Source organism: Mirounga angustirostris, unplaced genomic scaffold (assembly GCF_029215605.1).
Source record: "Mirounga angustirostris isolate CCGP_5_RB_7025 unplaced genomic scaffold, mMirAng1.0.hap1 SCAF_2, whole genome shotgun sequence".
Lineage (NCBI taxonomy): Eukaryota > Metazoa > Chordata > Mammalia > Carnivora > Phocidae > Mirounga > Mirounga angustirostris.
Genome location: NW_026991710.1, coordinates 116,818,415 through 116,841,899, shown reverse-complemented (window position 1 = coordinate 116,841,899; position 23,485 = coordinate 116,818,415). Strand labels below are relative to the sequence as shown.

The window sequence follows — 23,485 nt, the reverse complement described above, 5'->3', positions numbered from 1 at the left end:
TGTCACTCTTCTTAACTGAATAATCCCAGAACCTCCAGGTTTGATACTTGGAGATTCTGCTACTGGGAAGAGTGGATGGATTATGCAGCCCTGTTCTGAGAATTCATTTTGTCCTTGGAATTCTTCACTAGCTGTCACTACCACTTGACCTCAAAGTATCAGCATGTTAACTTTTTCTTAATACTTTGCAACATAGCTGAGAAGAGACTAAATTTGAACTTTTAGCAATACAACTTCAACTGGAACATTATAAATGGTTTAGGGTACTTATTTAGGTTTATAGATTTATAATTTATTTAGGGTATTTATTTAGATGTATATTTAAAAATACTTTAATAGAAAAAAACAATATTAGAAACACAAAATAAGGGTAATCTTATGTACAAAGTATAATTACTTATTTTCAGCCTTTTTTTTTTTTTTTTTTTTGCTGCAGAGATGCCACTTCCCTGTGGCAGAGGCCATTTTTGAACAGATCTTACCATGGAATAGCTCTTAGGCAATTTCACTCATATGTTCAGGACTGAGCATGGAGGACAAAGGAGAGTTCTCTTGCATGCCCAAATAAAGTTTTCTCAGTTTCAGCCCTGATGACATTTTGAGCCAGATAATTCTTTGTTGTGGGAAGCTGACCTGTGCATTGTAGGATGTTTAGCAGCATCCCTGGGTACCACCAAATATATGTCAGCAGTATTCCACTCCTAGTTTTAACAAACCCTCTGTAGACATTACCAAATGCCCCTGAGGGGAAAACCTGTGCCCTGTCCCTGCTCTCATTGAAAACCAGCGGCCTATATCTGGACTCTTCTCACAATTCTGGTTACCTGTCCATCCCAGGTGATAGTAGGAGTGCTCCCTTAAAGAGAGCATTCTTAATTCCCAGAGAAGTACAGCATTGGTCTTACTGGCCTCCACCAGATTAACATACCACTGTGTTTAATAGTAACCCCAAATATCATAAAAGAGATATTACAGTATAAATAGTAGAGTTTTATTTTGGTACCTAAACAGTAAATTACTGTCATTTTATAGGTTAGCTTACTGAGTTTTACAATTAAATCCAGAAATACAAAACAGATCAAAAAAGGAAAGAGCTGGTTCTTTGAAATGATCAATAAAATAAATATGACAAAAATAGCAAAGATTTTTAAATCAGAGAAAAGATGTTAAGAATGAAAAAGGAGTTAAACTCAGATTCAAAGGGATTTTTTTTTTTTTTTAAGTAAGCTCTACACCCAGTGTGGGGCTTGAACTCACAACCCAGAAGTCAAGAGTCACACGCTCTACTGACTAAGCCAGCCAGATGCCCCCAAAGGGAATTTTATTTTTTTTTTTTTTTAAGATTTATTTATTTGAGAGAGAGAGCACCTGTGCGAGCACAAACAAGGGGAGGGGGAGGGACAGAGGGAGAAGCAGATTCCCAGCTGAGCAGGGAGCTCAATATGATCCCAGGACCCTGGGGTCAGGACCTGAGCTGAGGACAGATGCTTAACTGACTGAGGCACCCAATATAAGAGAATACTATGTATAACTCCATGTATTCATAAAAATATTTTATTGAGCACCTACCACATGAAAAACAGGCACTATGTGAGTTGCTAAAGATACTATGGTTAACAGACCCAATTTGTGGAACTTGTTTAACAAATACCAGAGAAAAGGGGGGCTGGCACCTCTAGCCCCTCCATTGTTTGAGCTTCTACTGTGTATCTTACATTATATGTGTTGTAGAATGATGTTATTTGAAGGTAAACTGTGGTAAGTTAAAGATTCATATGGTAAAACTTAGAACAACAGCTACAGTCATAAAACACAGAAGCATAGCTAAGCAGCCAACAGAGAAATTAAAATGGAATACTACAAATTAGTCCAAAAGAAGACAAGAGGAAAAAGAAACAAAATTAGATTGAACAGATAGAAAACAATATATCAAAAATTAATTATAAATGGTCTAAACACTGCAATTAAAAGGAAAGCATCATCAACATAAAAGACAGGTTCAAAGTAAAATGATGGAAAAAGATATGCAAACAATAAAGCTGGAATATCTACTAATGTTAGACAAAGTAGACTTCAGGAAAAGGAATTTGGCCTATCTTCAGGACGAGATAAAGAGGGACATTTCATAATATAAAAAGGTCAATTCATCAAGAAGAGAGAGCAACAAAGCTTAAAATTACATGAAGTAAAAACTGACAAAAGAGAAAAAAAATAGACAAATCCAAAATTATAGCCGAGATTTCAACATCACCTCGGTATTTGATGAACAAGTAGATTTTTTTAAAAGATTTTATTTGACAGAGATAGCAAGAGAGGGAACACAAGCAGGGGGAGTGGGAGAGGGAGAAGCAGGCTTCCTGTGGAGCAGGGAGCCCTATTTGGGGCTGGGACCATGACCTGAGCTGAAGGCAGATACTTAACGACCGAGCCACCCAGGTGCCCCGAACAAGTAGATTTTTAAAATGTGTAATGATAAAGAGGACTTTAACAATATTATCAACCCACCTAACCTAATATACAGAGAAAATTACATCAAACAGTGGCAGAATACACATTTCTTTCCTTTTTTTTTTTTTTTAAGATTTATTTGAGAGAGAATGAGAGAGCACATGAGAGGGGGGAGGGTCAGAGGGACTCCAGGATCATGACCTGAGCCGAAGGCAGTCGCTTAACCAACTGAGCCACCTAGGCGCCCAATGCACATGGAACATTCACCAAGATAAACCACAAACTGGGAGATTTTTTTCCTTTTAATTCTTTTTTTTTTTTAAGATTTTATTTATTTGTTTGATAGAGAGCAAGACAGCAAGAGAGGGAACACCAGCAGGGGGAGTGGGAGAGGGAGAAGCAGGCCTCCTGCCGAGCAGGGAGCCCGATGCGGGGCTCAATCCCAGAACGTGGGATCATGACCTGAGCCGAAGGCAGACGCTTAACAACTGAGCCACCCAGGCACCCCTTAATTCTCAATTTAAAAACAACTGAAAATTGTATAATTCAAGGTCCAGTCAGGAAATAGAAACCACATAGTAAGTTGGCTGTGTAATGTTTAATATAAACAATTATTAACTATGATGGGATTGCAGGAACAAGGGATTAGCTGGTACAAAGTAAAGAGAACTCTAAATATTATAGGGATATCAGATACAAGAAGTAGTTACTACTCCTAAGTGGAGATAGATTCCCCACAGCAACCCCCCTACACACACCCTGCCCCCAGCTCCAGGCTGAGATCTAGACCTTGTTACAGAGGGCAAGGCCCTGGCTTAGTGACTGGTAAAGAATTTGCTGTGGTACTGTGCCAGTGAAACATGATGGTAATCCACCCTTTGGAACTTGCTGAAAGTCCACCCTTTAGGGTGCCAGAGAAAGCTGTTCAGGGGTAGGTACCTTGCAGACGCCACTTTGCTACAAAACAGTCTGAAGGTGGATCTGGGGAAGCCGCTGTGTGCTGGAGAAATTGCCCATACCAGGAGCCTGGTGCCAGGGAAACCCCTTGCACTGCAGGAGCCGGGCACTAGGAAGCCAGCTGCAGGTACCTCAGGAGCCAGGCAAAGGAAAAGTTGTAGGCAGTGCAGGATAGGGGGTGCTAGAGAAGCTATGTGCTGGCAAGTGCCAGCCAAGAAAGCAAGAACTAGGAAGGAAAATTCTTTTCAGCATCCTCTATTGACAGAGCTTAACACTGTGCCAGCTGGCAAAGGAAAAATATTTAAAGAGCTTAGTTCCAGTTTTAGGACAAACAGTGAATCTAGGAGATAGAACAATTCTTAATAAAAGCTTAGAGGAGAAAAATGTGTCATCATCTCTACAGATGCTAAAAAGGTATTTGATATAAAATTTAACATCCATGTCTAATTTAAAAACCCTTGGTAAAGTAGAAATAGAAGGATAGTAATAAAGGATATCAAACATTTTCTTCTATAAGTATGGCTGGTAAGGTTTTTTGAGGAACCCTGCTGCCAAACAGCTATAATCTGCATGAGACATGCTCTACAGGACATTATTGGTCCCCAAGAGACTGAGAAAGTCCTAAGGAATCCCCACTACCATCCCATACACACAAACCCTTCGCCCAGGCTGATCAGCAAGCAGACAGGAGGACATGTGTCTATAGCAGCTGCAATCCAGATACAGAACCCTAGAGTAGCTGCCAAGTTGAAAAGCCATACATAGGATTTCCCCACCCTCCCATAAAGAACTGAATGAATATGAAGTCTGTGTTGCTCCCTGGCTACAAGCAGAAACAGAAGCAAAACCTCTCTGGAAGAAAACATCCCCAATTTAGGTCAAGAGGACTTTAAAAATTAAGGTCAAGCAATGAGCTCACAAAGAACTCCAAGCACCAAGAAGCCAAACTATTATGAGTATCTGTAGGAATAACATTCAGTAGATACATAACTCCAAGGGCCATAGATTATGGAATTGACAGATACAGAGTATAAATATCTATGCTCCAAATGTTGCAAAAAAAGTAGAAGATGTAGAGACGCCTGGGTGGCTCAGTTTGTTTAGCATCTGCCTTCGGCTAGGGTCATGATCCCAGGGTCCTGGGATCGAGTCGACATGGGGCTCCTTGCTCAGCAGGGAGCCTGCTTCTCCCTCTGCCTGCCGCTCCCCCTGCTTGTGCTCTCTCTCTGACAAATAAATAAAATCTTTAAAAAAAAAAAGTACAAGATGTAATCACAAAGATGAACAAGAGACGACCAAGAAAGAACAGGCAGATTGGGAGGCAGGTGAGACTTTCTAGACATGGAAAATACAATTATTGGAATTACAAAACTCAGTGGAAAGGTTAAAGAATAAATCAGATACAGATGAAGAGAGAATGAGAAGATATATGTGAAGAAATTATCTAGAATATACTAGAGAAAGACAAGGAACTAAAAATATGGAAAAGATATTAAAAGATGGAGGCTAGGGGGTACCTGAGTGGCACAGTCAGTTCAACGTCCAACTCGGTTTTGGCTCAGCTCATGATCTCGGTCACGAGGTGGACCCCCGTGTCAGGCTCCATGGTCAGTGCAGAGTCTACTTAGGACTCTCTCTCCCTCTCCCTCTGCCCCTGCCCCCCACCTTGCTCACTCTCTCAAATAAACTGTTTTTTCAAGATTTTATTTATTTATTAGAGAGAGAGAACAAGCATGAGCAGCGGGGAGGGACAGAGGGGAGAGGACAAAGCAGACTCCCCACCAAGCAAGGAGCCCAATATGGGGCTTGATCCCAGGACCCCAAGATAATGACCTGAGCCTAGGCAGTTGCTTAATCGACTGAGCCACCCAGGCATCCCTCAAATAAATAATCTTTAAAAACAAAACAAAAAAAAGATGGAGGCTAGGATGAGAGAGTCTATCACATAATTGGAATCAAAGGAGGACAGAATAAAAGAGAAGCAATATTTTTCAACATTTTGCAAAACTTTAAACATAAAGTGGAACAAATTTTACAGCAAACATTCATATCCACCACCGAGATCCTAGAATTAACATTTTATTTCATACGCCATATCATTTATCCATTCTCGTACCCATCCATCAATGCATCATATTTTTTGATGCATTTCAGAGTACATTGCAGGCATCACCCTTAAGATGTTTATCATTAACTAGTGTCCAATATTGTTTTATAGGGTTTTTTCCTCCTAGGTAAAATTTATGCACAAATCTTAAATGCATCATTCACTGAGCTTTTACAAGTGCATATACTGGTGTAACATAAACTCCTATCAAAAAATACAACATATGGGGCACCTATAGTTGGCTACTATAGTTTTCAATTCTAAAATAACCATTTGGTTTTCATTATATTTTTCATATCTTTGCTGATACTTTATATTTTTTCATTGGTTTCCAAAGTGCTTTTGACTGCTTATAAGAGAATTTTTTAAAAAGATTTTATTTATTTATTAGAGAGCACGAGTTGGGGTGGGGCAGAGGGATAAGCAGACTCCCTGCTAAGTGAGGAGTCCAGTACAGGGGCTCAATGCGGGGTTCAATCTCAGGACCCTGAGGTCATGACCTAAGCCAAAGTCAGACGAGCTTAACCAACTGAGCCACCCAGGCACCCCACTTGTAAGAGAATTTTTATAATAGTCAAGAACTTTGAAGGGCCTGAGGTTTTACCTTACTTGCAAATTAATGTTAGGCTGCCCATAGTTTCATAGACCAGTTTCCTGAGTCCCAGTTTCCACAGAGTGATGCCTTGAGGACAAGGTGGATACCTGTGCATGAAGTGAGTTGCATTACAAGAGAGGAACTCTATGGGAAACTCCCCTAATAAGGGGCTAGCAAACCTATCCAACTGTGCTCTGGAGAGAGACATGATTTTTTTTATCCTGGACAGCAGACAAACCTACTTTTATCCTCAGAGGAAGATGTCTATTTTTCAAGGATGTTTGCTATACAAGCATCCCTGAAAAGATAGTTCAAGATAAAAGCTGTTAATGCCTTTGCCCAAAAAGACATGTGGAAATACAAGAGATCAATGGAGAATTATCTCCCAACAAATAACTGCTTTAAGGCTTTTCTCACATAATTCCATCATCTCTGTTCTCTCAATGTTGGCATCTTTTTTTTTTTCCCATGTAAATTGAAAATTTCCTGGTTCTTAGTATGCTTAACAATTGTGGATTGTATCCTGGACATTTTGAATATTCTGTTTTGAGATTCTAGGTCTTGTTTAAATTCTATTGAGAATGCTGATGTTTTTGTTTTAGCAGGCAATCAACCTGGGTAGGTTTAGAGTAGCCTCCTGTGGGCAGGAAAGGGCATAGTAATATAAGTATCTAGCAAAAAAATCCCAATGTTTATTACATTCCAGGATAATAAGCCTACAGATGCCTTTCTCCTCTCCTCTAGAGGAAACTTTCTTGCATTTCAAGATAATGAGTAATCTCTCCTAAGGGGGGGAATGATCCAGTAACCAGCAGCCTTGATAAAAGCTTAGACTCCTAAATTCAGATTATTCTCCTGTGATGCAACGCACTGCACATACATCTGGCCCTCATCCTGTCCACCCGTGGGAACTGAGACGTGAGGAACTGACTGATCGAGGTCCTGCTTCTCCCTCTCCCTCTGCTGCTCCCCCCTGCTTGCATTCTTTCTCTCTCTCTAATAAATAAATAAATCTTAAAAAAAAAAAAAAGAGTACTGCGGAGGAAGCCATGTTTTCAGGAGATGGCTAGGTTTTTGGTTAGAGTAAGAAGATAAAGGGAATGTTTAGAAAAACTGTTAAAGATATAGGGCATTTGACTGATCTCAACACAACAGAAGAATCAAGTAGATTAGAAGAAATGGGAAGTTAGGCTATATTAGAGCAAGGCATTTTTGGGGTTAAGAATCTGTAAATGGACTTGACCTGTAAAAAGGCAAATAGGCATATGAGATATGATGTGGTTATTTATAATTTTTTTAAAGGAAGGTCTAATTATAGCTTATTGAGATTGTTCTTTAAGCAGTTTATAGCCTGTAATTAATCTCTTGAGATTGTTCACTTAGGCAGTTTATACTGGCAAAGTGGGAAGATACTGAGATCTGAGGGGTATGGACGAGCAGACTTACCGGGAGCACACTGAACTCTGTGCCTCTAAAATCTGGTTGGGATTTTGGCTGAAAGGATCTCTGAAGGTATTACGTAAATCCAGAAATATTGGGAACCCTGGAAGCTCCCTTTATAGACTAAATCTTTGGTGCTGCTCATGGACAATCTTCCAGGGATATGTAAATCTTGCTGTAGGTGAGAAAGGGTGTAATGACATAAATATCTACCTGAAAAGCCCAAGAAAAGCAACATCATTTTAGGTCTTTTCTCAGACTTGAACTTCTCAGAGGAGGCTTTTTTGAACACATTATCTAAAATCGTATTTTTCATGGTCACTTTTCATCCCTTACTATGCTCCAACTTCTTAGCACTTATCACCCTGTCATATATTTATTTGTTTAGTACTTCCTCTCAGTAGAGTATAAAGATCTTAAGAACAGACTTTTTTACTGCTTATTTCCAGGACCCAGAACAGTGCCTGGCACACTGTAAACACTCAATATTAACATTTATAGAATGAGTGAATGGATAAATTAAAGAATATTAGGACAATTAAATGAGTTCAGTAATGAGGCCAATTACAAAATCACGAATCCTAAAACTAACAGTATTTCTATAAACAGCAAAAGCCATTTAAAAATACAGAAAAAGATATTTATTAATAACAACAACAAAAAAAAGATATCCAGAAGTAAACTAAATGGAAACCAACATTCAAATTTTACTGACAGAAGAAGTGAATACATAAAGAAGCATACCATGTTGCTGAATAGAAAAGCATATTGTAAGGATGCAGATTCGCCCCAAGTTAATCTATAAATTTAACACAGTATCAATTGAAATCCCAACTAAAGTTTTAGGGGAAAGGGAAAGGCAAAACTTGACAGAAAGATTTTAAATTTCATCAGGAAGAATAAATGCTGTTAGAATAGTGAATTAAATTGTGAAGGAAGGTACTGATCAGGGATGGTACTCTACCAGACAGGAAAACATAGGAAAAGACAAATTGTATCAAAAGCTTAAAAAAAAAAAAAGTGTATATCCTTTAACCCAGACATTCCACTTCTAGAAATCTTTCCCAAGAAATAGATAATATGGCAAAGCTGTTTATCAAAGTAATGTCTGTAATGCCAAAACAACAGAAACAATCCGTGTTTCACAAGTAGAGGATGGTTCAGACAAATCACGGCTTAAAAAACAAATACCTGTGGGATATCACAGAGCCTTTGAGAATTACGTAGTGTAGAATTACATTAATGACTATGGAAGGTGTTTGCATATATTCCTCTGTTAAAGAAAAAGCTGATTATAAAACAGGATATCTAATAGTATCCTCATTTATGTAAAATTTAAAAATAATAATTTACATATAGAGGTGAAGAAATAATCTGGATGGAAGGTTATACAGCAAAATGTTAACAGTAGTTCCCTTGAAATAAGAATTAAGGATGATTAAACAATTTTTTGTTTGTTTTTTGAATTTGTATACTGAAAAATTAGTGAAGTTCTCCCCGGAATGGGAGAGCAGTTAAACTCTTCACTGTTGCCACCTGGTGGCTACCACACAGAGGTTTCTTTCTTTTCTATCACCCGAAGAACTAATGCACACATCATCAAGTTGTAAAGAAACCCGCAGTATCACCTCGTTCCAGCCATCATTTTATAGCTGAGGAATTAAAAGCAAAAATTTAAAGCCACTTGTCTGAAGTCACGCTGCTGATGAAACTTATTAAGAGTAACATATTTGTTGAGCCCTTCTTCTAAGTACTTTACATGGATCATCCCATTGTATTCTCATAGGAACTTACGAGGTAGGTCCTGTTTCTACTCTCATTTATCCCCATGAGGATCCCGAGGCACAGAGAAAGTGAGTGAGTCACACAGCCAGGGCAGAGCCAGGCATTCTGAGGTTCACCGGAAGCTCCTCTATCCCAGGGCCTCTTCCTTCTGTGCTTTTGGTGACAGCTCTTAGCGTATCCCCAATGTCACGTTCCTCATGGATATAAAGAAAGTACCAACATTTACTGAGAGGAATATTAGGAAACAAAGTAACTTGACCCCCAGAACCTTGCAAAGAATCTTGTCCAGATAGGAACAGACTTCCTTTGAATTCTTCCAGGATCCACATAGTAGAGAATCTTCTGTCAGAGATTTGGGACTATGGATAGGCTTACCTGGGTTCCCCTGTTCCAGTTTTATCCATGCTATACTCCCTGCTAAAGTTTTTGATGACCAGAGCTTAGAGTTAACATCACTAGGTCCACTTGTTCATGAATTCTTCTCCCCACCGTCTCCTCAACGCATGCAGACGTTATTCTTCCAAAAAATTATATCATGTCACTGTCTGAATTTATCTCCTGTATGTTCTGCCTCCTTAATGATCTTGACTTAGCCTTTAATTCAAATCTCTCTGACTACAGACATTTTTCTTAGCAGGCACAAGTCTCTCCCGTTTTAAATAAAACTCAGAAGAAAAAAAAAAATCCTCTGTATGCATCTCCGGTCAGCTGCCAATCTCTCTCTCCTGCTTTTCAAAGCCAAACTTTTTGAATTTTTTTTTTTTTTTTAAGATTTTGTCAGGGAGAGAGAGAGCAAAAGCAGGGGGAGGGGCAGGCAGGGAGAGAAGCAGGCTCCCCACGGAGCAGGGAGCCCGATGCGATGAGGGACTTGATCCCAGGACCCTGGGATGATGACCTGAGCCAAAGGCAGACGCTTAACCAACTGAGTCACCCAGGCGTCCCGAAATATTTCTTTACCCTCTTTGCATTGCCCCATCTTTCATTCATTCTAGTTTTGCCAGAAGTCCTTAGAAACAGCTCACTCCTGCTGTTAATTTTTTTTCCTGAGCTTTTCCAAGACATGCTTCTCTTACTGTTTCTCTCCTACTTTCCTGACTGCTATTCTTCTTGTCCCACCCTTAAATTCTGTGTATCTCAGGTTCTGATCTGGGTTTTTTCTTATTCTACACATTCTCCCTTGGCAATCTTTCCCATGTCCATAGCTTCAATTACCACCCAAATCGGCATGCCTAGCTCACATCTCCCTCTGTTGGGCTCACAGTTTACATGACCTAGTGCTTACTTGATCCTCACTTGGATTTCCCCAAGTGCCTTAAATAAAGATGTCATCTTCTTCTCCAAACTTATTTTTCCTCCACTGTTAACTTATTTTAGTGAATGGTACCATCACTCTCAACCAGGTGTTCATGGATTTTAATCTTGGTTTCTCCTTCTCCATCAACTTCCCCCACTCCCAGTCCAGCCAGTCATCAGGTTCCATTAATTCTATATTGGATCAAACTGTGCCTCCCCCCCCCAAAGATGTCCAAGTTCTAATGTGTCTTTACAGATAGGATCTTTACAGATGTGATTAAGTTAAGGATCTCAAGATGAGATCAAATGACTGGTATCCTATATGAGAAAGAGGAGGAAGGAGAGGGAAAACTGAGACCCAAAAGCAGGAGAGAAGGCCCTGTGCAGGCCCCTGAGAAGATCGGATTCATGCTGTCAAAGGCCAAAAAGCACCAAGGACTGCCAGCCCTACCAACACCTTGATTTCAGACTTCTGGCCTCCAAAACTGTGAAAGAACAAATTTCTGTTCTCACCACCAAGTTTGTGGTCATTTGTTATGTAGTCCTAGAAAAACTAATATATATACCTTCAAAATATCTCTTGAAACCCACCCACGATTCTCCCTCATCACTGCCCCTATCTAATTTAGGCCACAATTACAACAATCTTTTGCCTTGTCTCCCTGCTGCTAGTCTCGGCCCATCATTCTAAAATGCGTTAAATTTACCCTCCTGTTTACCATCTGTGAGTGGTTTACCAATGACTCCTGGATTAAGTCTAAATGCCTGGTATCATGGTTTACAGGACTTCCACTTTGGTTTTTGCTTATTCACATAGCCTTATTTCTCACCTCTTTTCACACTCACCCTCAGTTTTATGCTCTTGGCACAGTAATAATTTCTGATATTTATTGGACACTTTGTTCAGACACAGCTAAATCTCACGACAACCCTATAAGATAGGAACAAGTTTCTTTCAGTGTCTCAGCCTTTTTTCCTCTTGCTCTGGGGCTTTGCATATGCTGTCCTCTGCCTAAAATAACCTTACTTCCTCTTCACCTGTTTTCTGCCCCTTCTCCTCATCTGGCTACTTCACACCTACACTTTAGGACTCAGCTTATTCAGCATTCCCTCCATGAAGCATTCCTAGATCTTCCTAAATCCGGATTATGTGTCCCACCCCAATTACTCATAGTCCCATTACACCCTGCACTTCTCCTATCATAAGATACAATTGTCTTATATTTATATTTTTTCTTAGTCCATTTGGGCTACTCTAACAAAACATCACAGTCTGGGTGGGTTGTAAACAACAGACATTTATTTCTAACAGTTCTAGCTGAAGTCCGATGTCAGGGTGCCAGCGGTGGGTGAGGACCCTCTTTTGGGTTGCAGACTTCTCATTGTAAACTCACATGGTGGAAAAGGTAAGCAAGCTCTCTCCAGGGCCTGTTTTGTAAGAGCACTAATCCCATTTAAGAGGGCTCTACTCTCATGAGTAATAACCTCCCAAAGGCCTCTCTCCCAAATTCTATCACCTTGGGGATTAGGATTGCAACATATGAATGTGGGTGGAACACATTCAGACCATTGCAACTGGCCTGTATCTCACACTATTTTATGCGCCCTGTGGACTGAGGCTATACCTATTGCTTACCATTGTAACCCCACCCCTAGAATCAAGCATCATGCCTGACACATAAGAGATGCTCAATCAATATATGTTGAAGGGGCGCCTGGGTGGCTCAGTCGTTAAGCGTCTGCCTTCGGCTTGGGTCATGGTCCCAGGGTCCTGGGATCGAGCCCCACATCGGGCTCCCTTCTCAGCAGGAAGCCTGCTTCTTCCTCTCCCTCTCCCCCTGCTTGTGTTCCCTCTCTGTCAAATAAATAAAATCTTCAAAAAATATATATATGTTGAATAAATGAAAGAAACTTGAATAAAGGTTGCTAGTAGCATTATGTCTCTAACACCAGCTAGGATAGAAAGAGATGTATCCCCAGACTTGGTTGCCAACTGTTCCCGTCCTCAGAATTGATGCCCTAGGCCTTTGCCTTGGGCCAGTTCTCAAATACCATTTCATAGGAATTTCCTGAGACCTGTAAGGCCCATTAGTCCTCACCTCCCTATCATACTCCGCATTTCCCCAATGCAAGACTCTCCAGGTGGCCATCCTCTTCCATTCTGCTCTGCAATCCTCCCAAACCCTTCCTCTTCTTGCTCTTTTTTCCCTGTGTCCTCTGGAAATCCTGCGTATTCAGAACAAACTCACCCATTTTCTCATCCTTCCAACAAAATACTCCATCTCCTGGCTTTTACATGGAAAACGGCTTTCCCTTGAGAAGACCACCTTTTCTACTGCTACCTTGGTGGTCCTATTGGATCGATTATTCTTTCAGAACCCTGGGATATAAATCATCTAGTCCTTGAGGTTTGAATTCAGTTCTGACCATTTCCAAGTATTGGCTATTACACAGACGAATTAGAGGGGTCTATAAGGACTTGAAAACAGCAGTAAAGATGTTTATTTTGGAAAGATCCGGTAACTATGAATTGTTTTAAAACTTTCACTGAACCTAACCAATAGCCTCTGAATTTCCCTCACAACTACCAAATTCAAAATGAAAAACAAAACAAATGGCGCTTGTACAAACCTTGGAGACTACAGAAACACCACATACGCTGCTGATACTGCTCCTTAGCTAACACGTGGTTTCCTCTAGGTTGTAGGATCCATGGCCCATGACATACAGCTACTATAAGTAGGGATGGAGTCTTATCAATGAAACGTCTGGCCTAGAGCAGTACTCACATATTGATTTAATTTCTAATGGCCCACAATATGCTTGATTTTGTGGCAAATTCTAAAAAGCATTAGCTTTTTCTTTTATAACTTATCTAATTTCTAACCTTATGTGAACTGTTAGACTTTCCAGCTGTTAAGCTCCAGCAAGAAAGCTCCTATAGTCCAAAATGCAAATTGAAATGACTGATCTTTTTTGAGCACTTTCTGGTCTCTTATTCTGGCTCACTGAGCCATCTTCTGACCCATGACTTGTTTAAAGTGGATTAGTCAGGGGCGCCTGGGTAGCTCAGTCGTTAAGCGTCTGCCTTCGGCTCAGGTCATGATTCCAGGGCCCTAGGATCGAGCCCCGCATCGGGCTCCCTGCTCTGCGGGAAGCCTGCTTCTCCCTCTCCCACTCCCCCTGCTTGTGTTCCCGCTCTCGCTGTGTCTCTGTCAAATAAATAAAATCTTAAAAAAAAAACAAAAAACAAAGTGGATTAGTCATCCTGTATGACGACCTTTCTTGTGGTAAGTTAATACATTTAAGCTGGCAGTCTAATTTATTCAGATGTTTGTGTGAACTAGTCTCCCCAAGCTTTATTACCAGTAGATAAACTTTTTAAAAGAGTCCCTGAACCTGTGCTTTAGCCGTGTATCAGGCCCGACCCTGTTGTCTAACATAATATACTACTAATTGAAGCAATCCATTAGCTGGTCATACACAAATTGTAACGTCAAGTCATATGGAAATACGATTCTTTTTGGTATCTTACAGGCTGATTTTGATGATGGAAATTATCTACCTTGTGCTAATCAAGTTAAGGGCGTATATGAAGTGTTCATAATACATTTCCAGGTGAGATAAAACTCATTCATTTAATAAATATTCAGTAAGCATATCCTTTGTGCAAGGCCTTATGGTCGGGGTAGTAAAGTATATAAGAAAGAAAAATACATGGTGCCAGGTGCAAAACCCAGTTTGGTAGCAAAGGTCTCTATAAATAAAAATGCCAAGTAAATTGAGAACTAAATACAAATTTGAGCTGTGACAATCAGATGTTCTCATGTGAATAGTTAAGACAGTAGTTGAATTTCCAAGAAAGGAGCATCACTGTGGCTTAAAATGGCGAGGGATGCTTCACAAAGAAAGTGAAAAATATGTTGGGCTTTGGAAAGGAATGGGAATTGCAAGGCTTTCTTTCTTGCTACAGTATTATAATTAGAAACCAAGAATATGGGGTCTATCTGAACTTACCTTACACCCCAATTACAATATTATACTTTAGGTGAAAGAGTGACTCCTCTTGAGTAAAATGAGGGAAAACATTACCATTACTGAATAAACACAAATTCTAATGTTTGTTAGATTTTGCTATTAGATTAGTAAAATTAGTTTCCACAGAGTGGTGGGAATTGAAGCCAAGGAACAAGCTGAACAAATGGGAGATGAGGACATAGACTTCAAGAGAACGTCACTCTTTCAAAGTGCTTTGGAGGTAAGATGGAAAGGAGAGATAGAGGACAGAAACCAGAAGGAAATAAATGGTAAAAAGAGAGGGGTCATGATATTTGAGAGATCTGAGCATGACTGCAATTTGAATGAAAAGGAACTTGTAGAGAAGGAAAAAGAAAATTGATGGAGCCAGGTCCCAAAGGAGACAGAAAAGGTGGGCCTTGAAAAAAATACCTTTTCTCAGAAACTAAGGGAGTAAGGGAATGGTTATAAATAAATTTATAGCTGTGAGAGGTTTTTTGCTAAATGGCCTCATTATTTTTTGTGAAGTAAGAAATAATAACTGATGTTATTGTGAAGTAGGAGGGAGTGAAAAGGGGGTTTAAAGAGAATGGAGACAGTTTGAAATAGATCACGGACTAAGACAAAAGCATTAATGGTGGTGTTAACTACCAAACTGAGTTTGGAAATAATGAAAGTATAGTGGTTTTATGATTGTTTCTAGTATCTTAGCTGAATGGCTTATAGGGCCAGGCATATTATAGGACTGACCCAGAATTGTGAGTTGGATAACAGATAGAGGAGAAAGACAAGGAGGAAGGGAGTTGAGGGCATTGATGCCAGGCAGAATATAGCACCATTCTAGAAATGTGCTTTGGGAGAGAGATACCAGGAAAAATACAGAAAGGGATGGAAAGCACTGGTGAGAGAGCAGGTCATGTGACCAATTAAGAGATCAAGGCCAGATATGGAAGGAAGTGGGACCAAGAATAAACTGGAAGGCAATATTACAGGAATAGAGCTCTTGATGAGACTCTAGATCAGGCGTACTGGGGGTAATATGGATGGGAGAAGGGTATTGAAATCACTCAGAACTATTTTATAACAAAGTAGGGAGTATGGCCAAGGGAAATGGGTTGAAGTGGCCTTGGAACTGTGATACTTGGGTATTTGACAGATCATCCACATGAATGTTGAAATCTCCTAGAAAATGACGAGATAAATTGAGATTTGAAGGGTTAACATGATCCAGGTACAAAGATAAGAAAGCCTGGCAATCTCTGATAATCAATACATCTATAACATACAGCTCTTGACCACTTTACTACTGGCCTCTTATCCACTAGAGTGGTTTCTTTTGCAGGACACTGTATTTCACTTGAGGGATACAGGGATGGTAGTTCTAATTCATGGAATTGGTAAATGATCTTAAACACCTATCTTCACCATCTTAAAGATGCACTTTCTCACTGCAAAAGGAAATCCAAATGCCACCATAACAGGGGTTTATGAAAAAAAAAAAAAAGATATGTTTGAAACATAAAGTTCTGTCAGCATAAAGTATGTTGTATCTATCAAAAGGGACAAACAGATACTGTATAAAAATGCATAGTTTAGAAAATACCCGTACTTCATTTCAACAATTCTTTCTTCTCAGGGAGGTCTAAATAACACAAGACATTTAACTTCACTAATAGCTCTCTGAGCAAAACAGTAGGATCCAGGAACACACCATACATAGTTTTGTTTGCCTTGAAACAAAAAACCTGGGTTCAAGTTCCTGTTCTAACATCTACAGGTCTGTAACCTGAACACCTAATGCAGCGCTCGCACTACTACCAGCTGGGTGCCCTTAGCAAGTCATTTAACATCTCTGAGACACATATCTTCATCTGTAAAGAAGGAATTTTACCTATATATGAGTAATTACAAAGGGTAATAATGTTTTAGATATTATGGGAGCCACTTTTCCCCCTGAAAAATTATGTCACATATCCTGGTGGTCTGACCTTCATTTTCTCATTCTTAGTAAATCAGTAAAAATACCAAAGAAAAATTTGAAGCACCTGGATGGCTCAGTCAGTTAAGCATCTGACTCTTGATTTCAGCTCAGGTCATGATCTCAGGGTCGTGAGACTGAGCCCCATGTCAGGCTCTGCACTGGGCACGGAGCCTGCTTAAGATTCTCGCCCACTTTCCTTCTGCCTCTCCCCCCTAGAAAAAAAAAAAAGGAAATTCTGTTTCAATTGTAGAGGCATTTTTATCTACCTATTTTTTTAGTGGGGTATAAAAAATAAAAATGTTTTATTTAACTTTAAGAAAGTATCCTATACAGACCCAAAATTAACAAAGACATCAAAACTTAATTTTGCCACATTTAAGAATATTTTTGAAGAAATAAAAATTATAGGCTACCTATGTGCCTTTCCCTCCTATAGAGAACCTCTGTCCTGAAGTTTGTGTTTATAATTCCCAAACCTGTTTTTAAACCTTTATAATATTTTTTTAGAGATTTTATTTTTAAGTAATCTCTATACCCAACGTGAGGCTCGAACTTACAACCCCAAGATCAAGAGTCACATGCTCCACTGAATGAGCCAGCCAGGCACCCCTTTAAACTAATATATTCATAAACCACACAGTACTGTCTTACATTAATAAATGTACACTTAAGAAATATAATATGCCATTTAACTTGCCTTTTTTTTTTTTTTAAATCACCAAATTCTTGATTCACTTAACGCTGGCTTATTCATTTTAACTGTACAGCATTCCATTAAATGAATATAGCACAACTTACCCATTTTTATGTCACACTTTATTTCCAAATTTCATTATTATAAATAGTGTGATGAACATTCTTCCATGTCTCTCTGGCAAATATGTAGGAATGTTTACAGAGCATCTATATGTGTGTGTATATATATCCTAGTGGAATTGCTGGTTCATAGGGGTATGCACACGTTTAATTTTAGTAAATGAATATTGCCAAATTGCCCTCATAATGATTATATCAATTTATACTCCAGAAGATGGTACCTGAGAGTTCTATGTTATTTTTCAACATCCTCACCAACATCTGATACTCAGACCTCTAAAATGTTACCACCTTGACTGATGCAAATTATAATAACTTGATTTGACCCCATTGATCCTAATTGTTGGAGAACTTTGATTCCCCGACATTATTATCTTCTACTTCTCCTAACTTTCTGATAATAATAATTTCTTGGTCTCTTTTGCTAGCTTCTCTTCCTCTACCCACTTCTCTTGGCATTTGCAAGTCATCATCTTTGTTTATTCCCTTTTGAGCAGTCTTGTCCAGGCTATACTACTCACAACTAATTCTTCAAAATCTATAAATCACCTCTCTTCTAAATTTTAGACCCATATGCCTAGCTGCCTACTAATCTTATGGGACTTACATGTCCTATAAACACCTAAAATTCATTCTGAAAAGACCTCTCTTTCCCCCTCAATTTCTTCTTCCCAACTCTTACTGTTTAATGATACTGTCAAAGACAAAGTGTTTCATGCCTAAACCCTGGACATCATTAACAAAAAAAACTTCTCTATGCACTGCCCTCTCCCCTCCAACAAGTCAGCTGATCTAGGTCCCACCTTTTTTTTTTTTTTTTAAGATTTTATTTGAGAGACAGAGAGACTGAGAGAATGAGTGGGGAGAGGGGCAGAGGGAGAACAGATTTCCTGCAGAGCAGGGAGCCCGACATGGGACTCGATCCCAGAACCCTGGGATTATGACCTGAGCCAAAAGCAGATGCTTAACCAACTGAGCCACCCAAGCACCCGGTAGGTCCCACCTTCTTAACATCTCTTGCACCTTGCTCTCCTCCCCATACTTATTATTGTTGTCCTTACCACTTTTTGCGAGAGGTTATAGTGATCAGAAGCAAGCACTTTGGTGTTAGACACACCTGGGCTTGAATGCAGATTTTTATCACTTATAAACTGTGTCACCATGAGCAAATTATGATCAAGTTTTCTGTTAAATGGGAACAATACCTACGTCATGTGGTCTCTTCAAGGATTAAATGAGCTAACAAATGCAAAGTGCCCACTACACTGCCCAGCACATAGTAAGAGCTCAGTGACAGCTATTCTTCATTAGCTCAACTCGAGTGTTGTGATTAGTTTTGGTGCCTCCAATCTTTCTCCCCGCCCTCATGATCACATTGCTAGCAGAATTCTCACGTACCCTTCCCTATTTCTTCAATAACTGTCCTGTTTATACAAAGCCAAATCAAGTCTTTTAGGAAGTCATCTAACATACTTTAATCTGAGCCCTAGCCTCATTTCCTAGATTCTATTCTCACTAATTTACATAGTCCCTGAATATATGTTTCATGTATCTGTGCCTTTAGGTACATGCTATTATCTAAGAAACTGGTCTTTCTCTTTCCAAACTCTAGTGAATATTCTGTCAAGCTTTCCTAGTCCATCCAAAAAGAAATGAGTACTGACTCTAGGGGTTTATAAATTGCTGCTGCACTCATTTCTTGATTTGTCTGTCTCCTTTACTAGCCTGTAAAAAATGTGAGAGCAAGGTCTATGTCATCTATTCCCAATATGAAGCACAATTCCTGGGGGGTGGTAGGCATTCATTAACTACTGGATAGATAGAAGGAAGGACACTGGGACTGGCCTAATTCCACATCTTCTAAATAACTTTAAACTGTAGCATCAAGAAATCTGTCAAGTTCGATAACACTAGTGAAAGTTTCCATGAATGTCAAAATGATCATTGAAGGATGGAGGTATTACAGGTGGTTTTCTCTACTGTGAGAAAAGGCAAAACAATGTAAAGTTCTCCCGAGTGTGAAGTAAAATACTAGGGAAAAAAACAAAAAAAAACTGAGCTGTTAGTATCTAGGAAAAGATTATAAACTATTTCCTGAATATGCTGGCCCCATGTACTGCAGTCAACAAATAAGGATAACCAAGTCGAATACTGACAAACAGAAAAGAACATCCTTTTGCAAATACGAGTATAATGAATGCTTACCATGTGTCAGGCCTTGTGCTAATCACTTTCTACACAGTATCTATGTTACTTAATCCTTCCAACTATAAACTAGAAATTCTTATTATCTTGCCTAAGGGACCTGAACCAGGAGTTAAACCTAGTTCTGTCTCACCTAAAAGCTTATGTTCTCAACTACATCACACTATTGTACCAAGCCACAAAGTGGGCATTTAGTCACAAGGATCAGAGAAAAGTAACTAACACATAAGGCCAGGCTTCTATGTGAAGAGACTAACACAATTCAGATTTTCCAGTTTGTAAAGGTGAGGGAAGATCATCCATCTCTGTGAACTCAAGAATGGCGACAAACAGTATTAAAACCAGACTCATTTATCAAATCCTTTAACCAGCCAAGAACAAGCTAGACAGAATTGAGGCTTGTCTATAAAACAATTCCTTTTTTACTATAGAAAAACACTAGATTGGATAGATTTGGGATATCTACCCCAGAATATTATTTCAACAGATCTCACAAAGCAGGTTATAGTTTGATATAGGTCTGTGTATTATGTAAATCTCCTTTCCAGGTTCTACACTAACAGGCCAACATTTAGCTTTGAATTCTGTCTTTCCAAGAACCATGGTTCCTTTCACATCCGAGATCTGTAATAGTAACCCACTTGTTTATATAAAATGCAGTCCTTTAGGGACATGTACTTGATTGGGGGTTCGGTATGCATGGATTTCCAGAGAGTACTATCTAGCACCCTTCTTATTTAAAAGCCTATGCTTTGCTTTAGTACTCATCCACTCAAAAACTCAAGCATCTATCTCGCCATGGCAATTATGTTTTATGAGTTGCTTCGAAGGAGACAAGTTAGCAGGACATCCAACCAAACTATGAAGTGATTTTTTTTTTTCTTCGAATGCTAGCATCTCCAGTAGGACAGTAGCAGCATGGTTAAGTAGGAAAAACCATGGACTTTGAAAATAACCAGAAAGCTCTTGATGGAAAATTCAAACCTACGTTCTTCCCCTTTAATGTAAGATGGGGGAAAGTTAAATCTTTTCGCATTTACATAGTTGCTTTCTTCTTCAATCTAAGGAAAAAACTCAATACTATAAAATATTTTAAATTTCATCAAGGACAGTGGGCCTCAACTTTGGATACACCTTAAAATCACTGGGGGTGCGGGGAAAAGGAGATGATGACCCACGCCCGGGCCTGACTCCGCATCATTCAAATCAGAATCTCTGCAGGTAGGCCCAGCTATTGAGGGTTGTTTGTTTTTTAAATAGCCCCTGGGATTTTAATAAACAGGGTTAAGTTTATGACATAAAAGGATTCAATTGCCTATCCTAAATAAAGATCAACTATGGACAACAGCTTCTGGTTGTGATTAATACTGGCTATACGTCATGTGTCTAGAAATGACCATTGCAGACCCTACCCCAGTGTCTCCTTACTTGTAATCAAAGTAGAGATGGTAGGCTATAGATAACAGAGCTTTCTAGGTAGGTGGTTGGTATGTGTGTTACCCCTCAAACTGTTGGAAAGATGAAAAGCAACTACTGAATGACAATCTCTGTAGTGACTTAATTCCACTGGCTGTGATATTACCTGGGTGGCTGGTTGCTAAAGACATGAAGGATGAGTAGATTCACTGCCAACTTATGCGACAATGAACAGGCAACTGAAAAAGAGGATGGTCCTCCAGTCATCTGCTTCCTACAAGGCCAGTCACAACCATTCCATTGACAAACTACAGGGAAAAAAACAAGAATTAGATGTGAGAAATGTATTCAACATAAGTAAAATATAATGGATCTGTGGTATTTTGAGGAAATTCCTGAAGACCAACAGAGAGGCACAAGATGATGAATGGGAATACTCTAAATCAGATCTAAGCAAATTATGCTAACAGTAAACAAGGCTAGCTGAATACATGTTTCTGAATACTTCTATTACTGTTATTAATGCATAGTAAATTTATTAAAAGTTAATGAAGGGAAGAATTAATATTTTGTATTTCATAGTTCAGTACTTAAAGGATCTGGGAGATGTTTATTATTTACTTCTTTAAATGGCTTCCTTTTCATTTTTAAAGATATCAACCAGCAGTCTGACTACTTGAAGGCAAGTAAGTAGTTTGAAAGAAAGATAAAAAGTGGTGGTAGGTAATTTAATTATTATTAATGAAGAAACATAGAGTTTTGGAAGAACACTTTAGAAAACCCAGCACCTATCTCAATTGTGATGAAGCATCAAGCACTAGGCAATGGACCTGATAAACTTGCAGATGAAGTAAACAAGTGGCAAGTTCATAAAAGCCCATTAGGAAACTAGACTGGAAAGATAACAGAATGGTGTGGAGAAAGGCTTCTTGTTTGTTAAGACAATGCACAAGGCGGCAAACGTAATTATTAGCTGAAAGCAAGCCAGGGGACCCAAATCATATTCCAAAAATCTCTTTGCTCCTATGCTGTTTCTAAATAAGAGGATAATTTGTACTTACTGAGACCAAGTTGATTTAGCAACAGCAGAATCTTTATGTATCACAGGAAAATTTTATCACATATTCAAGATCACTATTTTTAAGAACTGTACCACTTGTGTGAAGTAATAGACTGTTAAAATAGACACAAGGCCTAATATAAAAAGTATAAGAACTACATTACAGTCTTTGTTAGATTGCCAAATGTCAACTTTACTTTTGCTTTACAGGCCACCTTGAAACAAAGTCTATGTTCTGTTTTTGGCATCTAGAACTCTATAGCACTGAACATTAATACTGCAAGCTTAACTATCATTGACAATTTAGTAAAAGTTCTAATTTAAACAGTACCGATTTTTTCTTCTGGCTACAATTCCAAGATGGTGTCATTTCAAAGGCAACTGGATAAACTGAGGCTGGAAACCTTGAAGACCTGCTTTCTACCACATACTGCTCCCTTTCCGCCTGCCCATCTTTGTGTCATCATAAAAGGAGTAGGTCTTGACGGAGGCAGCAGTGTCAGCTCAGCTGTATAACCTACAGCACAGTACACAAGATACTCTTCTGCTTTACTGAAGTCACCACTTTCTCCAGAACCTCCTGCACACTACCAATACTTTTAACATCCACCCTGTAGGTTGCATACTAAAAAAGGTTAAAGTGCAATTCAATAAAGAACAATAACCTTTTCCAAAAATGTTTTATTGCTACAAGTAGTGAGATTTCTAATCATCAAAATTGGAACAAAACTTAAGGTTTCAGCTCCCTATGGGGCAATACAGCCATTTCATGTGACTTTGTTTTTAATTTAGTTTTGGCAGTGGACTCAACAAAGTTTAGATGATAGCTGGATGGCATCAAGAAACCGTGCCTGTAACTTAAAGTGGCGCATGAGCTAGAACAGGAAGACCACCTTCCATCTGACAGGTCAGTCTTTCTTTGAACTCATTTCTTAGTAAGAGTTATTTCAAAATTTAAGGCTAGTAATTACTAAGTATATATGTATCTCGTAAGAAAATTTAACACTTCACTTTTTACCTTTTCCCAAACAGACGCTACACATGGCAACTGGAATATTCCTAGAAATCGTGCAGGAGAGAGAATTCCCTGAATTTATCACCACCTACCTGAAACTAGACCACATTTTTCTGGCCTCCTCTTACAATCACAGCTTTCATTTCACAGCTCTAACAGCAACACACCATGGAGTACAAACAGCACTGGAAAACAAGGGCCTGATAAAACCCACAGAAAAGCTATTCACTAATATTGGGACTACTTTTAGCCATGCTGTTACAGATCATACTTTATTTTGGTGCATAATAAATACAGAAGAATGTTGAAAATGTAGGACTCAACTATCTAATTAAAGCTGAGTAAACTAA

General features: G+C 39.1%; 1 long non-coding RNA gene across 1 annotated transcript in view; it reads left to right on the top strand.

Annotated features, from left to right (window-relative positions):
• LOC123848231 (uncharacterized) overlaps window positions 1-23,485 on the top strand; it is a 25,438-nt gene extending 1,953 nt beyond the window's left edge. The window contains exons 3-5 of the long non-coding RNA XR_006791719.3: window positions 14,163-14,243; window positions 22,913-23,027; window positions 23,153-23,485. This is a non-coding gene — a long non-coding RNA (uncharacterized LOC123848231). The remainder of the gene's footprint in view (window positions 1-14,162; window positions 14,244-22,912; window positions 23,028-23,152) is intronic.